Source organism: Lemur catta, chromosome 10, assembly GCF_020740605.2.
Source record: "Lemur catta isolate mLemCat1 chromosome 10, mLemCat1.pri, whole genome shotgun sequence".
NCBI lineage: Eukaryota > Metazoa > Chordata > Mammalia > Primates > Lemuridae > Lemur > Lemur catta.
Window position 1 is genome coordinate 80,171,005 of NC_059137.1, and position 18,626 is coordinate 80,189,630.

The following is an 18,626-nucleotide window of genomic DNA, read 5'->3' on the forward strand; positions in this document are numbered from 1 at the left end:
AGAGAAGCATCGGCAGCTGTTGCTGGGGAGGTTCCCTGGGGTTTCATCCTTGCCTTGCTCTTGTGGATGGGAACCAGAGTGTCCCACTTCAAAGGCTCCTTAAGCCAGTCCTTGCCAGAGCAAGCTGAGGATGCTCCTCTCAGGGCCAGCATGATTTCAATCAGATTCGTCCCCTTCTGATGCCAAAAAAAGATGATTGTCGTCACTGTGGCTTATCCACTGTGCTCAGGCCTCAGCTGGGCCTGACTCATCTGAGAGAGGTGTTGAGTCTTTCCTACCTAATCCCATAGAAGTTTTAGAACAGAAGCCAATTTAGGAAAGAAATGCCTCAAATTTTTTGAGCTGCCTGTGTGTGTGTGTGTGTGTGTGTGTGTGTGTGTGTGTGTGTGTGTGTAAGGGTAAGGTTGTTAAGAAAGAAAAGAAGGCCACAGAAGGAGAGGTGCTGTTTCAGGCCAAGCCACTTGGCCTCTTTGGGCTCTGGTTACCTCATCAGTCAAATTAGGTCTTACTACATGATCTATCCTTTTTTATGCAGCTCTTATAGTCTGTAAGTCTCAAGTAAGTTGTGGAAATAAACTGTCTTTTTTTAATCTTTAAAAAATAATTTTCCTGATTAGATACACAGTGTAGGAAATATAAAAACTATAGAAAAAAGAGAAGATAAATCACCAGTTATCCTATCACCTGGAATTAACCATTCTTCATTGACTGTGAATTTCCTTTGATGATTTTTTCCCTCAGTTATTTAATTATGTTCTTTGTAAGAAATTTAGAATAACAATTTGTGAGGATAATCTCCACTCATCGGGGTAAACACAGACTGCAGGTAGCCCTGGAGCTGAGAAGTGGTTTTGATTTTTGGCAAAATTTGAGAGTCCACAGCTCTCTGATCAAACTTGCACTGCTCTGTCATCTCGTATTTCTCTTTTTCTGTGTCGACGATCTCACCTTCCTGGTGTCTGGGCTTCCACAGCTGCTTCTTGAAGTAAGCATTGGTACAATGTTTTAGAAAGCTTCACATTGCTGATAGCAATTTTTGTGGAGTTAGAAATGACAAATTTCTGGTGTGTTCTTCACAGAGGAACTCGATTGAGGACCAGATGTTCAGTCTCCAGTAACAAGCCACTGTTCAGCTGCTTCACAAGCCATCCTCTTGCCTTTGTGGTGCCCAGAGAGGATGGTCAGGATGGGCCCAGGAAGGATGCCAGGTCGCAGTTATCTCGCGTGCTGACAGAAGGGTTTCTTGCCGTGGCTCAACAGCTCTTGAGGCACACCTTCAGTAGGGTAATAGCTAGGCATTTTGCAAAGTTTAACCACCTGAATATCATCATTCTTGTCACTACCAACTGGTTTTGTAACAGTGGCAAGAACCTTTTCCTGGTTTTCTTTTCAATCTTGGATTTAGCGGCTGACTGGTTCCTCTTGTACATGGCCTTTTTGGATACGTAGCAGATCGGGAATATTTGCTGATTCCTCTGAGGAGGACAGGATTTCATTCTGGGGCTTTTTAGCCTTGAGTTTACCCTTCTTAACCTTGCCACTGAAGGCACTGCCTTCTTGGTTTCAGGTTTCTTGTCTGTGGCATCTGGCTTCTTAACTTTTCCACCCACCGTCTTGCAAGATGGGCAAGAGACTCCTTTTGTAATTTTTTTATGTGTGTGTGTGTTTGCATGTGAGTCTAAGTACAGGTTTTATATTCTACCTTTTCTCTTAAGATTTTAATAACTATTCAAAAGGTGATTTCTAATCGCTGCTTAATACTTGTCCATATGACTGAACATAATTTATGTACCATCCCTTTTTGCTTTGCATTTAGGTGTTTTCTGATTTTTAAAATCTTATAAATGACTTATAACAATATACATTTCTGTATGTGTATGTTTTTGTCATTGATGTTTCAACTGTTTTTTATAATGGCTTTATTAATTCACATACTGTACAATTCATCCATTTGAAGTATACAATCCAATTGTTTTTAGTATATTCAGAGTTGTGTAACCATCATCACAATCAACTTTAGAGCACTTTTAGAACATTTTCACCACCCCATATAGAAACAACATACCCATTAGCAATCATTCCCCATGCCACACCCTCCCTCACCCCCAGACCTAAGTAACCACCAATGTGCTCTGTCTCTCTAGTGACTTGCTTATTCTGCACTTTTTTTTTTTTTTTTTTTGAGACAGAGTCTCACTTTGTTGCCCGGGCTAGAGTGAGTGCTGTGGTGTCAGCCTAGCTCACAGCAACGTCAAACTCCTGGGCTTAAGCGATCCTCCTGCCTCAGCCTCCCGAGTAGCTGGGACTACAGGCATGCACCACCATGCCCGGCTAATTTTTTCTATATATATTTTTAGTTGTCCAGATAATTTCTTTCTATTTTTAGTAGAGATGGGGTCTCGCTCAGGCTGGTCTCGAACTCCTGACCTCGAGCGATCCACCCGCCTCGGCCTCCCAGAGTGCTAGGATTACAGGCGTGAGCCACCACGCCTGGCCCTGTTCTGCACTTTTAACATAGCTGGAATAATATACCATGTGGCTTCCTGTTATTGACTTCTTAACATTATGCTTTCAAATTTCATTATTATTACTATTTATTTTTAAATAATAGTCTATTGTATGAATATTTCAAATTTATTTATTAGTTCAACAGTTGATGGGCATTTAGGTTGTTTCCACTTTTGGGCTATTATGAGTAATGCTGCTCTGAACTCTTGTGTACAAGTTTTTGTTAGATATATGTTTTTTTTTCTCTTGAGTGTATACCTAGCAGTGGAATTGCTGGGTGATATGGTTAACTCTATGTTTAACCTTTTGAGGAACTGTCAGACTGTTTTCCAAAGTGGCTGAACCATTTTATGTTACCATCAGCAGAATATGAGGGTTCCAATTTCTCTACATCCTTACTGGTACTTGTTATTTGTGTCTTTTTGTTTATAGCTATACTTGTGGGTGTGAAGTGGTATCTGATTGTGGTTTTGATTTTCATTTCTCTGATGGCTAATGATTTTGAGCATCTTTCATAGGTCTATTGGCTTTTTGTATATATTCTTTGGAGAAATGTATACTTAGATGCTTCATCCATTTTTTTTTTGTTTTGCTTTGAGATGTGGTCTCACTCTGTTCCCTAGACTGATCTTGAACTCCTGGGCTCAAGAATCCTCCCACCTCAGCCTCCTGAGTAGTTGGGACTGCAGGCTTCTTCACCTATTTTTAAAATGAGGTTGTCTTTTAATTTTTGATGTGTGTGCATCTTTACATTACTGATTATTTTCTTGGAGTAGAATTTCTGGATGAAAATGTCTGAACATTTTTAAAGCTCCTTATTTTTATTACCAACTTGTTTCTAAAAGAATTGTATAAATTTATACCTCTGTCTTTTGCAGTGGTCCTCAACTGAGGAGCAATTGTGTCCCCCAGGAGACATTTTGCAATGTCTGGAGACATTTTTTTGGTTGTCACAACTCAAGGAAGGCAAATACTACTGGCATCTCTCATTGGTAGAGGCCAGAGTTGCTTCCAAACATCCTACAATGCACAGCACAGCCCCTTCCCCCAACCAACACAGAATTATCTGGCTCAAAATGTCAACAGTGCTAATGTTGAGAAACTTTGATCTATAGTTTATGAGGGTGTCCATTTCAAGATTCCTTTATTTCTATTCCTCCATTCTTGGTTTTAGAATTATTGTTAGATCCTGTCTGGTCAAATGATTAACGTTTTTGGATTATTCCCCTTTGAACCAGTATGTCTTCCATCATTAAAAACTGCAGTGTGATATATGCAATTCACTCCCACAAGCATTTTTTTTTAAAAATATGTATATAAACAGTTTATTTACTCTAAACAGCAACACAGACAAAATGCCACATAAACACAAAGGAAGTGAGGCGGAATGAGCTGGCTGGCTTTGGAGCTGAGGCTCAAAAGCAACACAACCACATTCTGAAGAGAACAAAGGCGGGAGGGGGGATTTTCTTTCCCATACCGCCCACCAGAGGCCAAGTGAGCTCTACCAGGTGTGAAGCATGCCTGCATCAGAGCAAAGGATACTAGCTCTAGGAACTTACCCAAGTATAAAAGTTTACCATTTTACAGCAGTTGAAATACTGACATCAATATTAAAATAAAAGCAAGTTTTACATAACAATCAAAAATACAAAAGACTGACGGAAGAGACCCTGCATGAAAAACTGGGCAATTCAGGGACTCGACAACCGCGATCTGGTGGCAGCAACGGAAAATGGCGCCGACCCAACCCTCCCCTAGATGGCTAGTAAGTGTACGAGCAACTTTAGATTTGCAAAAATGTTAACAAGTTCTTGCCAAACCAATCCCTTCCTTTTTGCGATGCCACAGGTAGCTGCTTATGGGGGTGCAAACTTCTTAGCTTGTGCTTGAACCCTTTTCTCATAGTCCACTCTTTTTGGCACTAAATCGTGTAGGCCTCTGCTTGTGCTGGGTCTTGGGTATTTGGTTCATTTAGAAGTTCCTGTATTCCAGGTAAGATCTGTTTGATCCTGATGGCTGGCCGCCAGTCCACGTCCTCCTCCAGGATGGACAGGCACACAGTGCCCGAAGGGTACACGTTGGGGTGAAACAACGGCGGTTCAAATGTACACTTTGGAGGTGAGGATGGGTAATCATCCTTGAAGAGCATCCGCAGCTTGAACAAACCTCCTTCCCACGGAATCGCCTTCTTTCCTGGAATGGCGCCCTCCCAGTTCATGAGGTTCATTGTGCCTTTGGGACTTTTTGTCGGGACAGCCGCAAAACCAAAAGAGTGGTCTTTGCTCTGAGCTTTTCTGTCCGGGCAGTCTGCTGAGGGCCATCCCTGACGTATTCCAAGTTGCTCTGGCGCCCCCCAGCGAGCGTAGGGGACAGGTGGAGGTCCGAGCCAGGCGGTGGGCACTTCCCTTTGTCTCTCCCACAAGTATTTGTAAAAGCCTACTACATGTTACTTGTAAGTAGACCCAGAGCAGGATACAGAAAATCAACAGGACAATAACTCTAGGGGTGTAATGAGAACAATTACTTACCTTCTTTAGGTACCTTCTGTACTTAAAATGGGTTACAGACATGTACATTTTCACACACCGCTGCACACAATGAAGTAGGTGTTGCATTGTCAGGTTTAAGTTCAGTTGCAAACTTATAATTGTGTAATACAGACTCCCAGAGTGGCTTAGAACAGGAAGACATTAACTTCTTTTTTATATAAAAGTCCATAGGTAGGCAGTCCAGGGCAGGAATGCCAGCTCTGTTCCAGGAAGTATTTACATACCCAGGTCCCTCCTGCTTACCACTACCCTATTCCTACAGTGTCCAAGATGGTGGCTCATCTCCAGCCATCACATCCATATTTAGGCAGCAAGATGGAAAAAGGAGGTGATAAAAGAGGAGCAAATAGTGTATGCCTGCTTTGTTTTAAGAAAGATTCCTGGGCCGGGCGTGGTGGCTCACGCCTGTAATCCTAGCACTCTGGAGGCCGAGGCGGGCAGATCGCTGGAGCTCAGGAGTTCGAGACCAGCCTGAGCAAGAGCGAGACCCTGTCTCTACTAATAATAGAAAGAAATTATCTGGCAAACTAAAAATATATATAGAAAAAAAAAAATTAGCCGGGCATGGTGGCGCATGCCTGTAGTCCCAGCTACTCGGGAGGCTGAGGCAGTAGCATCGCTTAAGCCCAGGAGTTTGAGGTTGCTGTGAACTAGGCTGACGCCACGGCACTCACTCTAGCCCGGGCAACAGAGCGAGACTCTGTCTCAAAAAAAAAAAAAAAAAGAAAGAAAGATTTCTAGAAGCTGTCACCTGATGCATTCTTTTTTTTATTTCTCATAGGTAGTGCTTAGTTATACACCCACACCTAGCTCCAAGGGAGGCTGGCATTTTGTGACACCATACACACATCTCAAGACTTCTGTGACTGGGGAAAGGGGTAACATATACGGGGAGATAATTTTTGCCCACCTTACATTGATAAGGACATGGAAGTTCAGGGACATTAAATTGTCTTGTTACAGAGATTCAAGATGCCAGACGTGAGAGTTGACCCAGCTCTCTCTGATAACAAAATTCATGTTTGTTTGTTTTTCTGCTGTCATCTCATCTTTCCCCTAATGTTTTAATGAACTACCAAGACATAAATCACTTATGAAACAGGGCAGGTGTTTCTTAAGTGTTAGAATATGTGGCACAGAGGAGTAGTCCCCTGTCATAGCTGTGGTTTTAAAAGATTGCCTGCACTGACCCCACACCAGAGCTCAGGAGACAGCACGTGGGAATCTGTGCCGCAGATTGGGGCAGGGAGTTGGTCCATTCATCAAAGAGGCTGGCTAAAGCTGGGAATCATAGGCAATAACACATTCCTTAAACATTTTAACTTTAAAAATTGTTGTGGAAAATTCCAAACATACACAAAGTCATCAGTAATCAGAATAGTATAATGTATACCATGTACTCAACACTCAATTTCAACAATTATTGACAGTCTGCCATTCTTGTTTTATCTATAACTCCATCTTCTCCCCATCCCCCACTGGAGCTTGTAAATTCTGTTTTCTTCAGGTAAGATTTACATACATTAAAATACAGAATCTTAACTGTACAGTTTTGACAAATGGACACAGAAGTGTGATCCACAACCTTGTCAAGATAGCCAACATTTCCATTACCCCAGAAAGTTTCCGGAGTTCTCCCACTGTAGATTAGTTTTGCGTATCCTAGAATTTCTTATAAATGAAACCATACAGTTTGGGCTCTTTTGCATCTGGCTTCTTTTACTCAGCCTCGTGTCTGTGAGATTCATCCATGTTGTTGGATTTGTTCCTTTTTATTGTAGAGTGTTATTTTGTGTAGGAATATATCACAATTTGTTTATCCATTCTCCTCCACATTTGGTGTTCCAGTTTGGGTTTTCCTGAATAGTGTTGCTATGAACATTTTTTCCTAAGTATTTTTGTGGACATATGTTTTCATTTCTCTTAGGTTTATGCCCGGGAGTAGATTTACTGGGTCAAAGGGTTGGTGTATTAAACACTTTATTTTAACTTAAAACATATAAAAGTATATTCCTTTGCCAATCTTTTGATGTAGGGCCAAGTCCTTTCCTTTAAATATGGGTCCACTGATTGGAATTGCAGCTCATCTTTCTTACATAAATCATACTCATCTAAGGCATCAACTGTAATATGTAGTTTTGATTTCTTTAAAGTGGAATGAGAACTTAACAACATTTGAAAGCAATTTGAATGTAGAATCCTTTTGGATTTTCAAAATCCTTCAACAATCTTTTATAGATATCTTGTTCACACCTACTTCTACAATAGTAACGTTTTTTTGACTTTTTATAAATGTTTTTAATATGATCTTATCACCATACTATTTGAACCTTCAGTGAGGCAAGGTAACTTTTTATGGTGTGCATATATTTTAAAAAATTCAAGAAGTCAGCAGTCAGCATAGCAAAATGTAATTCTTATCTTTTTTTTTTTACGATAGTAACTTTTATTGATTTGTCCTTGTTGAGTCTTTCTAAAGCACTCACCCTAGTTTTCATAATAATAATAACTTTCTTTTCATGCCAAGACTTCATTGGTTTATATATTTTTAATTCAATTATGTAATTATAATAATAAATAAAATGACATTGCAAGGTTTGGGAATAACACAATGCCTCTTCATAAGCACAGAACTCAACTGGCAGGAAGAAATGAAAGGGTACATAACAGAGTATCTTTATGCATGGTAAATGTTAGTAAGCATCTCACTGATTTCCAGTCAATATATTTTGCAGAGGGAACAAAGAGTGCCAGTTTGTTTGGTTACTATTACTGGGTAGTAAATTACTCCCAAATTTAGCAGTTTAAAGCAAATATTTGTTTAATATTATGCTCATGGATTCTCCAGGTTATGAATTTGGGCAGGGTATGGTGGAAAAGACTTGTATCTGCTTCAAAATGTGTGGAGCATCTGCTGGGATGGCTGGGTGACTGGGAGTGACAGTGGCTGGGGACTGGAATCATCATCTGGAGGTCTATTTCTTCACACATCTGGCAATTGATGCAAGCCATTGGCTGGGGCCTCAGCTGGGGCTGTCAGCTGAAGCCTCTCCATGTGGCTTGGGCTTTCTCACAGCACAGATATCTTCTTACATGGCAACTCAGGGCTTCCACAGTGAGTGACCTGCTGAATTTGTAGAAATCTCATTGTCTTTTTTGACCTAGTATAGAGCTACTTCTGTTGCTTACGAATAGATGATACTGAATATCTTCTCATGAGTTTTTTCCATCCATATATCTTCTTTGATGAAATGTCTGTTCAAGCATTTGTCCATTTTTAAACTGGATTTTTTGTTTTCTTAGTGTAGAGTTTAGAGAGATCTCTGTGTCTTCTGGATACAAAGCCTTTGTCAGACACAATTTTGAAAAATATTTTCCAACCTGTGCCTTGTCTTTTTATCTTCGTAACAGAGTTGTTCTTTTCCTTTTACTCCTCCTCCTCCTCCTCTTCTTCTTTTTTGCAGAGCAGACATTTTAATTTTGATGAAGTCTAATTGATCAATATTTTCTTTTATGGATTATGTCTTTGGTATCATATCTATAAATTCCCTGCCTAACCCTAGGTCACAAACATGTTCTTCTATGTTTTCCTCTAAAAGTTTTATAGTTTTACATTTTATATTTAGGTCAATGATCCATTTTTAGTTGCTTTTTGTATAATGTGTGAAGTTTAGGATGAAGTTCATGTCCAGTTGTTCAAACACTGTTGAAAAGACTATGTATTTTCCATTGAGTTGCTATTGCATCTTTGTTAAAAAATCAGTTGGCCATCCTTGTGAGGGTTTGTTTCAGAAACTTCTATTTGTTTCATTGATTTTTGTGTCTACGATTCTGTCAACACCACATTATTTTTATTATTGTAGCTACAGTAAGTCTTAAAATAAGGCAATACAATTCCTCCAACTTTATTCTTTTTTCAACATTGTTTTAGTGATTTAGTTACTTTGCCTTTCCATCTAAATTTTAGATTTAACTTGTCTATATCTACAAAGAATCTTGCTAGGATTTTGATAGGAATTATGTTAAACCTGTGGATCAAATTGAGAATTAAATCTTTACTATGTTGAATTTTAACAATCCAAGAACGTGGTATGCCTCTCCTTTTATACTGATCTTTGATTTCTTTTTTGAGTTTTGTAGTTTTTAGCATACAGATCCTATACATGTTTTCTTAGATATAAACCTAAGTACCTTTCTTTCCTTCCTCCCTCCCTTCCTTCCTTCTCCTTCTTTCCTTCCTTCTTCTTCCTAGCAATTATAAACAATATTGTGTTTTTAATTTCAGTTTCCATTTTCATTGGTAGTTTATAGAAATACAATCGATTTCTGCATGCTGACCTTGTATCCTGTGACTTTGCTAAATCCACTTAGTAGTTCTAACAGGTTTTTTTTGTAGATTCCTTGGAATTTTTTACATAGACAATCATGTCATTTGGAAATAAGGACAGTTTAGTTTCTCCTTTTCCAATCTACATGCCTTTTATTTCTTTTTCTTGCATTATTTCACTGGCTAGGAATTCCAGTACTATGTTGAATAGGAGTGGTGAGAGCAGAAATCCTTGCCTTGTTCCCAATCTTAGGGAAAAACCATTCAGTCTTTACCATTAAGTATAATGGTAGCTGTAGGTATATAATATCACTTTTAATGGCTGCATAATATTCTGGAATGTTTAGCCAAATGCCCCATTAGGCATTTAATTTGTTCCTTATTTTTGCTATTATAAACCATGTTTCAATAAATGTCCTTACAGAAAAACATTTATGCATGTCATAATTGCACACCCTTCCAAATGTCCACACTCTCTGCTTTCTTCTTTTTACCATGGATGAAGTGTCTCTGTTCTTATCCAAGGCCCATGGTCCTCTGGTTTCTATCCTATCTCACCTGTAATTATCTCTTTGCCTTTCTTCACCATCAGTTTCTCTCTCACCTTGGATCATTCTTGTCAGCATCCAAACAAGCTCTAGTATGTACCATTAACAAAAATCCCTTCCTCGTCTCCACATCATCTTGAAGCTCTGCTTCCTCTTTTTTCCCCCTTCATGAAACTTGAGTTTTTCTTTGTTACTGTTTCTACTTCCTTACCTCACATTCTTTCCTCAACTCACTCCAGTTAGCTTTTGCTCTCATCTCTCCACAGAGACTATGCTTGTCCAGGTCAGCAATGATCCTTATGTTGCCAGTCCAGTGGTCACTTTTTTGCTTTTATTTTAGTGGTCACTCATTGAGTTTTCTTGGAATACTTTCCTCATGTGGCTTCATGACACCACACCCTAGTTTCCTTGTACCGCACTGGTTGCTCCAGAACACATCTGCTAATTTATCCTCCCACCAGCCATGACATCAGGATTGTGTTAGCTTAGTAATATTAACTTGGAAGTTTTTCATTTGTTTTTATCCTACAGAACAGTTTAAATAGCAGAGATATTTTTGATTCCTTGAGGGTTTGAAAGAACTTTCCTCTAAAACTGCTTGAGCCAGCCTATTTTTTATAGATGATTCTTAGTTAATGCGATCAGCTTATTCCACAGCTATTGACTTTTGACATTTTTCTTTTACCCAATTTCTCCTTGATTTTTAGATAGTGACTTAAAACGTGGACTACTGGCTTAGAAGGTTTTTTTGGTTTTGTTTTGTTTTGTTTTTTACATTTAATGGGGCCTATTCTTTTCATTCCAATGTATTGTATTTTAGTTAGGCCTGGAGAGTGATGTTATATGAGGACAATGAGGATGTTTGCAATGTTCAGCAGTGACTCTGCCCCACACAGACTGTGGGGTTAAAGAAAATAGAAGAAAGTTTGAAGCAACTTAGTCTTTTAGTGACAAAACCTTTCCCAGTCACCAGGCATTGTCAGTCCTCAGTCTAAGGCCTAGTTTTAAAAATATTGAAGCTGCAAACCTGTTTGGACAAGTAATGCAAAACTGAACATCTCTTCTTCTTTTAAAAATATACAAATGTACAGACACAAACACTCATTTGAGCCTAAATCATGATTCATACCACGGATGTTGAACTTGTAAAGTTCTGGGAAAAATGGAATAATTGTGTGTGATCTATTCAAGAGGAAGAATTTGCCAGGACAGCTTTGAAGAGTCATTGTTGGGAGTGTTTCCTAGTGTGGTCCATTGAGGGGAACCTCCATAGACTGCTGACACTCGCCCTCCTGGAGGAGCTAGGGAAGAACTGGCCACTTATACTCATGACCAGTGCACTGGCTGCTGTCTGCCACGGACTTCCTCACCTACTCTCACTCCCATTTGTCCACATTTGCTGCAGGCTACTGCCTGCCAGGGAAGCCATACTCTGTCCGTGAGCTAACCCAGGGTGCTTCCAGGGCTTCCAGGGAGCCCAAGCATCACTGGCCTGTGAGCAGAGGCAGGAGGACATGGACCACCTTTGTCTCCAAGGTTCTATGTGAGTTAATGCACCTAAAGAGCTTAGGGAAATATCTGGAATTTAGTTAGTAGTTGATAACAGTTGGCAGTTATTATTACTATTTAAATACTGACACCCAATTTCATGAAATCTTCAATGGAAAACAACACAAAGTAAAGTTCCACAGGTCTCTGGCCCTCCCTTTTAACCACAGGGGTTCTGCTCAGGCTTAGAGACAGGCCATTATGAACCCCATGGCCTTCCACACTCCTTTTTTCACCTGGTACACGTTACAGACTTGTTCAAAAGGACCTGGGGACTCTGCTCTGCTTTGCCCTGACAATGAGTTCTCTGGAATCCTGCCTCTCCCAGCAGGAGGTGCTGCAGGGAGCTCAAGCTCAGTTTCCCAGGGGATTGTTGGCCTCTTCCCTCCACTGGCTGAAAGAGCTATGACTTCCCAAGGTCTCCAGGTGTTGGGCAGTTGGCTTTCCCAGATAACTCCTATGAACTGCTGGTACCCAATCCAGACTGGTGCCCAAGTGGTTTGTACATCCCTTCCCTGACCTGGTTACTCTTGAGCTTTCCCTATAACAGAGGGCAGTAGGGGTTGGAGACCTTCCCCTGAAATGCAAGTCTACACTAAGTCTCCCGTAGAGAGCCTGGGCCCCGGAGCCCCCCTCTTGGGGAAAATGTGCACTTTCTTCTCTTGCTGATCTTTCCTATTGAGTTTCCTCAGTGGTATGGGCTGAATTGTGTCACCCCCAAATTTCATATGTTGAAGTCCTAACCTCCAGGACTTCAGAATGTGACTATATTTGGTGATAAGGTCTTTAAAGAGGTGATTATGTTAAAATGAGGCTGTTAGGGTGGGCCCTAATCTGATCTGGCTGGTGTTCTCATAAGAAGAGGAAATTTGGGTACATAGAGGAAGACCAGGGACACAGACATACACAGATAAAAGACCATGTGAGGACACAGCGAGAAGGTGGCCATCTGCAAGCGAAAGAGAGAGGCCTCAAAGGAAACCAAACCTGCCTATACCTTGATCTTGGACTTCCAGGCTCTAGAGCTGTGAGAGAATAAATCTCTGCTGTTTAAGTCACCTAGTCTGGTATTTTGTATGGCAGCCTGAGCTGGCAGACACACCCAGTCACGTCTATCCCTTGGCCTATGATATGGGACGTGGAATTCGTCCCAAGCCTAGTGTCTAACTGGTAGGTGGCGTCCGGAATAGGCCTGATTTGCATGACCTGGACCCAAACTCTTGCCTCCTCCCACAGTAATAAAACAAAACCACTAAGGCATATCAAGCGACATTAATGGGTGATGTCAATAGGGTGAAGGAAGGAGGAGGAGCTGAGGGAGAGGGAGCTGCCACACCAAGGGCGTCGGTGCTTTAGGGCAGACAGCCACAAAGGTCTCATCATGTTAAATTTATAGATGAGAAAGCTGAAGCTCAGAGAAGTTAAGCAGACTGCTTGGGTTCTACCCTAAGAGTTAGAACAAAGTCCAGAACCATCACAACACGGGGCTTGGATATAAAGATGTTTCACTGACCACCCCCAAAAGAGAATATCTGCATACTGGGTAGTTTTCAGTAGCTGGGGACATCTGTAGGATCCAGCCACTACTCCCCCTGGTGGCCAACGGGTGTATTTTCAGCAAGACTAAATATGGCCGGTTTCCAACATAAGGGAGGTGAGGAAGGATGTTTTATTTCCTCGAAGACTTATGGTCACTAGCCAATGTGTAGTGCGTGGTGGGAGGTGTGTTGGTCACTGGCTAAGGCATGAGTTGATTCCTAAAGAGGGAAAATGACTTTATAGATTAGAATTTCTATTTAAGAGTGTGTTAGGAACAGTCATCTGGGTGGGAGTAGAGGCTGGATGTGCCATTTTACTTGGAGTTGGGGGAGATGGCATTTCCAAACTGCCTCATGGTGTCTCGATTGCTTCGTGTTTGTTGTTGGGGTGCAGAGCAGTCAATTGTCCCTACACATCTTTGAGAATGGCTGGATGTGGAGGATGGTGCTGGGTGTGGAGTTGGGGCTGCTACACTCTCCTCTTTGGTCCACCCAAGCCATTGATTTCCAAACCCAACTGTGCCCTAGGATCATTAGGACAAGTTGAAAAGCATAGATTTGGAGGCTCTGCTCCTGACCACCTGCACCTCTCTCTCCAAGGGGTACAGCTCATGGATCTGAGTTTTATTTTTTTGTTTTGTTTCGCTTTGAGACAGAGTTTCACTCTGTCGCCCTGGCTAGAGTGCAGTGGTGTCATCATAGCTCACTGCAATCTCAGATGTGCCACCATGCCCAGCTAATTTTTCTGTTTTTTGTAGAGACAGGATCTTGCTCTTGCTCAGGCCAGTCTCAAACTCCTGACCTCAAGTGACCCTCCTGCTTCGGCCTCCCAGAGTGCTAGGATTATAGGCATGAGCCACCACACCTGGCCTGTTGGGATTTTTTTTAAAAGAGCTTTATTAAGCTAACATTGACATACTGACACACAATAAGCTTGTACATATTAAAACTGTATACTTTGATAAGTTTTGAAACTATCAGCACAGTCAATCATGTGCTGATATTGATCACCCCGTTGCCCTCCCAAATTTCCTTGTGCACTTTGTAATCTGTCCCTCCTGCCCCATCCCAAACTCAGGTAACCACTGATTTGCTTCTGTCACTATAGATTTATTTATATTTCCTAGAAATTTGTATTACAGACTCACACGGTAGGTACTCTTCTTGGTCTAGTTTCTTTTACTCAACATAATCATTTTGAGATTCACCCATGTTGTTGTGTGCACCAACAGTTCATTTCTTTTTACTCCTGAGTAGTAGTCCACGGAATGGCTGTATCACAATTTATTTATCCATCCACCTATTGGTGGACATTTGGGTTGTTTCCAGTTTGGGGCTATCACAAGTGAAGCTGCTATCAGCATTCATGTTCAAGTCTTTGTAGGGACAGATGTTTTCATTTCTCTTCAGTTAAATACCTAGGAGAATAGCTGGGACACATGATAGGTGTATGTTTAACTTTTTAGGAAACTGCCAAACTGTTTTCCAAAGCGGTCATACCATTTATATTCCTACCAACAGTGTATGAGGACCTGCCTCCTGAGCCCCACCCAGTCTGACAATGCTGACCCTACTCCAGAGGCTTTATAATCTTGCTGATTTCTTCCTGTGCGAAAAAAAGTTATGGAAAGAATGGGATCTGGGAAAAGTAATTCTAGAGGAATTGGAATCTTTTATCCAGGATGAGGGATAAAGCGGCCCAGCCTGGGTCCCGGGAGGCTGTTCTAGAAGCTCCAGCCTGTCTTCTCCGCCCCCTGCTGCGAGCGAGCTGCTGCTTCGCTAGGGGGCGCTGGGGGGCGGGGCCGCCCCGTGCACCACCGGCGGCGTTTACCCGGCTGCCTGCCCACTGTCGCCCTCTGCCACCAAAAGTCTCTTTCCCACAGGCTCACACAACTTGGCTGAGGTGCGGCTGAGCCGCGTCTTTCAGTCACAAAGCTTTGCTTTCTGCTTCAGGCTGTCTTTGTGGCTCCTGAAGTTCCAGAAAAATCCAGCAGCAGCTGCCTCGAAGGAAACAGTTCCCAGAGCCAGCGTCCCAGCGGGCGCGGGGCTCCCCTCCCGCCCCGCAGCTGGGTCTTCGCCCCGGACCCCTCGCGGTGCGCCCGTGGCAGGCCCTGCGGCAGGCAGGCGCACCTCATGCAGAGTGGCACTATTTCCTCGGTCACAGGTGCCGCCCGTCCAGAGGCTGGGCGGCGACCCCAGGGCTGAGCAGATTGCTCTTTCAGGACGTGGAGACGGCAGTGGAGAGCTGGCCAGTGGCAGTGTTTTGGGGGGGTGTGGATGTGAGTGAATACTGGGATTTCAGGCACAGCCTCTACAAGCCGGAAGCCACACACACGACAGAGCCTCGGGGAGCAGAGCAGAGAGGACTGTGCCTCAGATGAGGAAGGCCACTTGAGGGGGGCGATGACGCAGCCCAGGCTCGGAGAGGAGAGGGGCCCCTCAGGGCTAGGCCTGCACTCAGCTGAAGGTCGGGTTCTGTCCTTGGGTTTTTGCCAGTCCCCACTGCAGTGCTGGGGAGCTTCGTGGAGGTGGGATGGGGAGGTCTCTGCTTATTACAACCAGAACATCCCGGGGAGGTCCCAGAGCTAGACTGGGATGTACTGGAGAACATTAGACGGGACAGTGTTTTGCTTACAATCCCTTTGAAACTGGACGATCATTATCTGGCTTTTTGTGCATCTCTCTGGGTGTTTGTGCGTGTTTTTGTGTAGGGAGTGTGCAAAGATCACACACAGCACCTCATGTGATCCTTACAACACAGATTTTAATTATTTCCGCCTCCCCACCCCGCATACAGCTGAGAACAGAGAATTGCAGCAACTTGCCCAGAGTTCCAGAGCCAGCCCTTAAATCCACGGCTTCTAACTCCACGTTTGGGATGTTCTCCTTCCTGGTCTCCGAGAGACCAGATGCCCATAGACTAACCTTTAGCTGTAATTCAGGAAAGCGGTAATTATAGTTTAACTTCCACATCCGTGAGGAGGTGGAGGCGGTGGAGTGCGGGGCCCTGGTGGGAAGGCAGGCCCTTGGCGGGCTGGACGGGCGGGCCACCTCTCAGAGCCACCGCGTGAGGGCAGTGTGCCTCCGTGCCAGCGCTCCGGCGGCTCCCGGAGGCCCAGCAAAGCCCTGTCCAGCAGTGACGCCGTCTGCAGCCTGAGTCCTCTTTCGCACTGTGATTGTGATGCATGGGACAGATTCGATTCACTGGTACATCTTCCAGTAGTTTTAAAAAAACAGGGCGCTAGGCACCCCCTACAATTAAAGCAGGAGAGAGAGTAGTTTCTCGCAGCTATTGAGACGATGGCTCCTGTTGGCTCTTACTGGGCCAGCTCCTGTCCGTCTGTCCAGGGCCTCGTGGAGATGCCCAACCCCAGTCCCTGCTTAAAGGGGGACCAGGCACAAACCTTGACTGGACAGTGTTTAAAAGTAATACTTCCCTGGAACAACTAGTCAGTGTGGTCAACCTGGCCAGGAAAGACTCTCGTGGCTGTTCTTGCGGAGAATTTGGTCCCCAGGGAATTGGTCCTTTGCCCTCCCAGAAGCTCATGTCACAGGCTCTCTCGGCCCAGAGGGCATTACCCAGTGGTTGATAAAGGACACATTTTCCCAGGTCCACTCTGCACTGGACTCGGTGAGAGACTCAGGTGTAGGCCACTAGTTGTTTTAGTAGCTTATCTTTTTACTAAGAGTGATTGCGGTTTCCTGAGCTGATCCAAACTGAGTGCTAAAGTTCAATTTCCATCCCTGTAAATCTGAAGGAGACTTTGGCCGTGACCTCCTGGCCTCTCTGGGAAGGGGCGCCTGCAGGGCCTCACTCTGGTGGGCACCCCGCCAAGGGGCGGCTCCCACCCAGGGTGGGTGCACCAGCTGCAGCTTTGGCTTAAAAGAAACACGCTCTGCTCTGGCTTATGTCTGGCTGAGCTCTGGAAGGGCTGGCCCTGTCTCAGCTAGCTGGGGGGCCTCGGCTGACGAAGATGACCTGCAGGCCTTATCAGCACTTATCTTTCAGTAAAGCCCCTGAGAGGCCAGCTTTGTGTCGGGGACTCTGACAGCTCAGGAGGGCAGGGCAGCACTCCACTTTTGTTCCTTGTTCTTTCTCTGGCTGTTGGGAAATTTGCTGACAGCAGAAAGTTATCCCATGAATTCATAGCACAGGCTATGGCTACAGACACAGTTTCTTTCTAAAAAATTTTTTCTGATTATGGAGTTAATACCCATTTTCTCTTTTAACTTTTTTTTTTTTTTTTTTTGAGACAGAGTCTTACTCTGTCGCCAAGGCTAGAGTGCAGTGGTGTCATCATGGCCCACTACAACCTCAAACTCCTGGGTTCAGGCGATCCTCCTGCTTCAGCCTCTCAAGTAGCTGAGACTACAGGTGCCCACCACCACATCCAGCTAATTTTTTCTATTTTTTGGTAGAAGTGGGGTCTCACTCTTGCTCAGGCTGGTCTTGAACTCCTGACCTCAAGCAATCCTCCCATCTCAGCCTCCCAGAGTGCTAGAATTACAGGTGTGAGCCACTGCGCCTGGCCAAACATTTTATTTTGAAATAATTTTGAGCTTATAAAAACAGTGCAAAAATTATGCAGAGTTTCTATATGCCCTTCCCCCAGATTGATGACCTTTTACTTCCAAATGCTTCAGTGTTACCACCAACATAAGCACAGTCTAATGATCAAATCAAGAAATTAACATTGATACAATTCTATTATCTACAGACCTTCATCATGTTTCTCCTATTGTCCCACTAATGTGCTTTTTCCTGATCACATCTAGGGCTAGTTTTTGCTTATCTTTAGTCTCCTCGAATCTGAAGCCTTTCCTCAGTCTTTCATGACTTCGATGTTTCTGGAGAGTATAGACCACTTGTTTTGCAGGAAGTCCCTGGGTTTGGGCTTGCCTCATGTTCCCTCACGATCAGACTGGGCAGAGTCCCACGGAGGTGGTGCTGCGTTCTCCCCGGTGCACCCTGCCAGGAGGCAGATGAAGTCCGTGTGCACGATTACTAGAAAGTTGCCTTTATCACTTGGTTAAGTGATGTCTGCTGCTTTCTCCACTGTAAAGTGTTAGTACCTGTGGGGAGATACTTAGAATCTTTGTGATTACCCTGTTTCTCATACACATTGTACATTTTCGATAATTTGAAAAGTAGAGTCAAGAAAAGGGGGAAAATCCCTCATAGCCCCCCACCTGGGAATAACCACTATTTCCACTTGGAGTGTTTGCTGTCTTCCTTTCCCTGGAGTCTCTGTTCTCTTTTGAAGGCTGCTGCTAATCTTGTAACCCAGCTAGAAGCGGCACTGTTCTTGTGGCTGATGAACTCAATGTGGCCTCCCTTGTCCCATTTCTCTAGGGGTGTTGCTGTGGACACATTGTCTAAAAGAGAGGTGTGATTCTAATTGAATTTTTAGGCTTAGCATAGGAAGGAGGGAGAAGTTTAAAGCAGGTGAAGCCTTTAAGCTCCTCCATAACTCAGCATTCCGGTGCCTCCTTCCAGGTGGAGAAGGGGAGAACTGAGGCAGCAGCTAAGAAGGTCTGGGCCCTTTTCACTTGAGGACTAAAGAAGGGCCCTTGGGTTGACCTTGTGCCCATGAATGCCACCAGG

At 43.5% G+C, this 18,626-nt stretch overlaps 1 pseudogene; it reads right to left on the bottom strand.

The window, feature by feature from the left end:
- Positions 1–769: 769 nt before the first annotated feature.
- Positions 770–4,091, bottom strand: LOC123645709 (annotated as a pseudogene).
- Between the last annotated feature and the right edge of the window lie 14,535 nt (positions 4,092–18,626).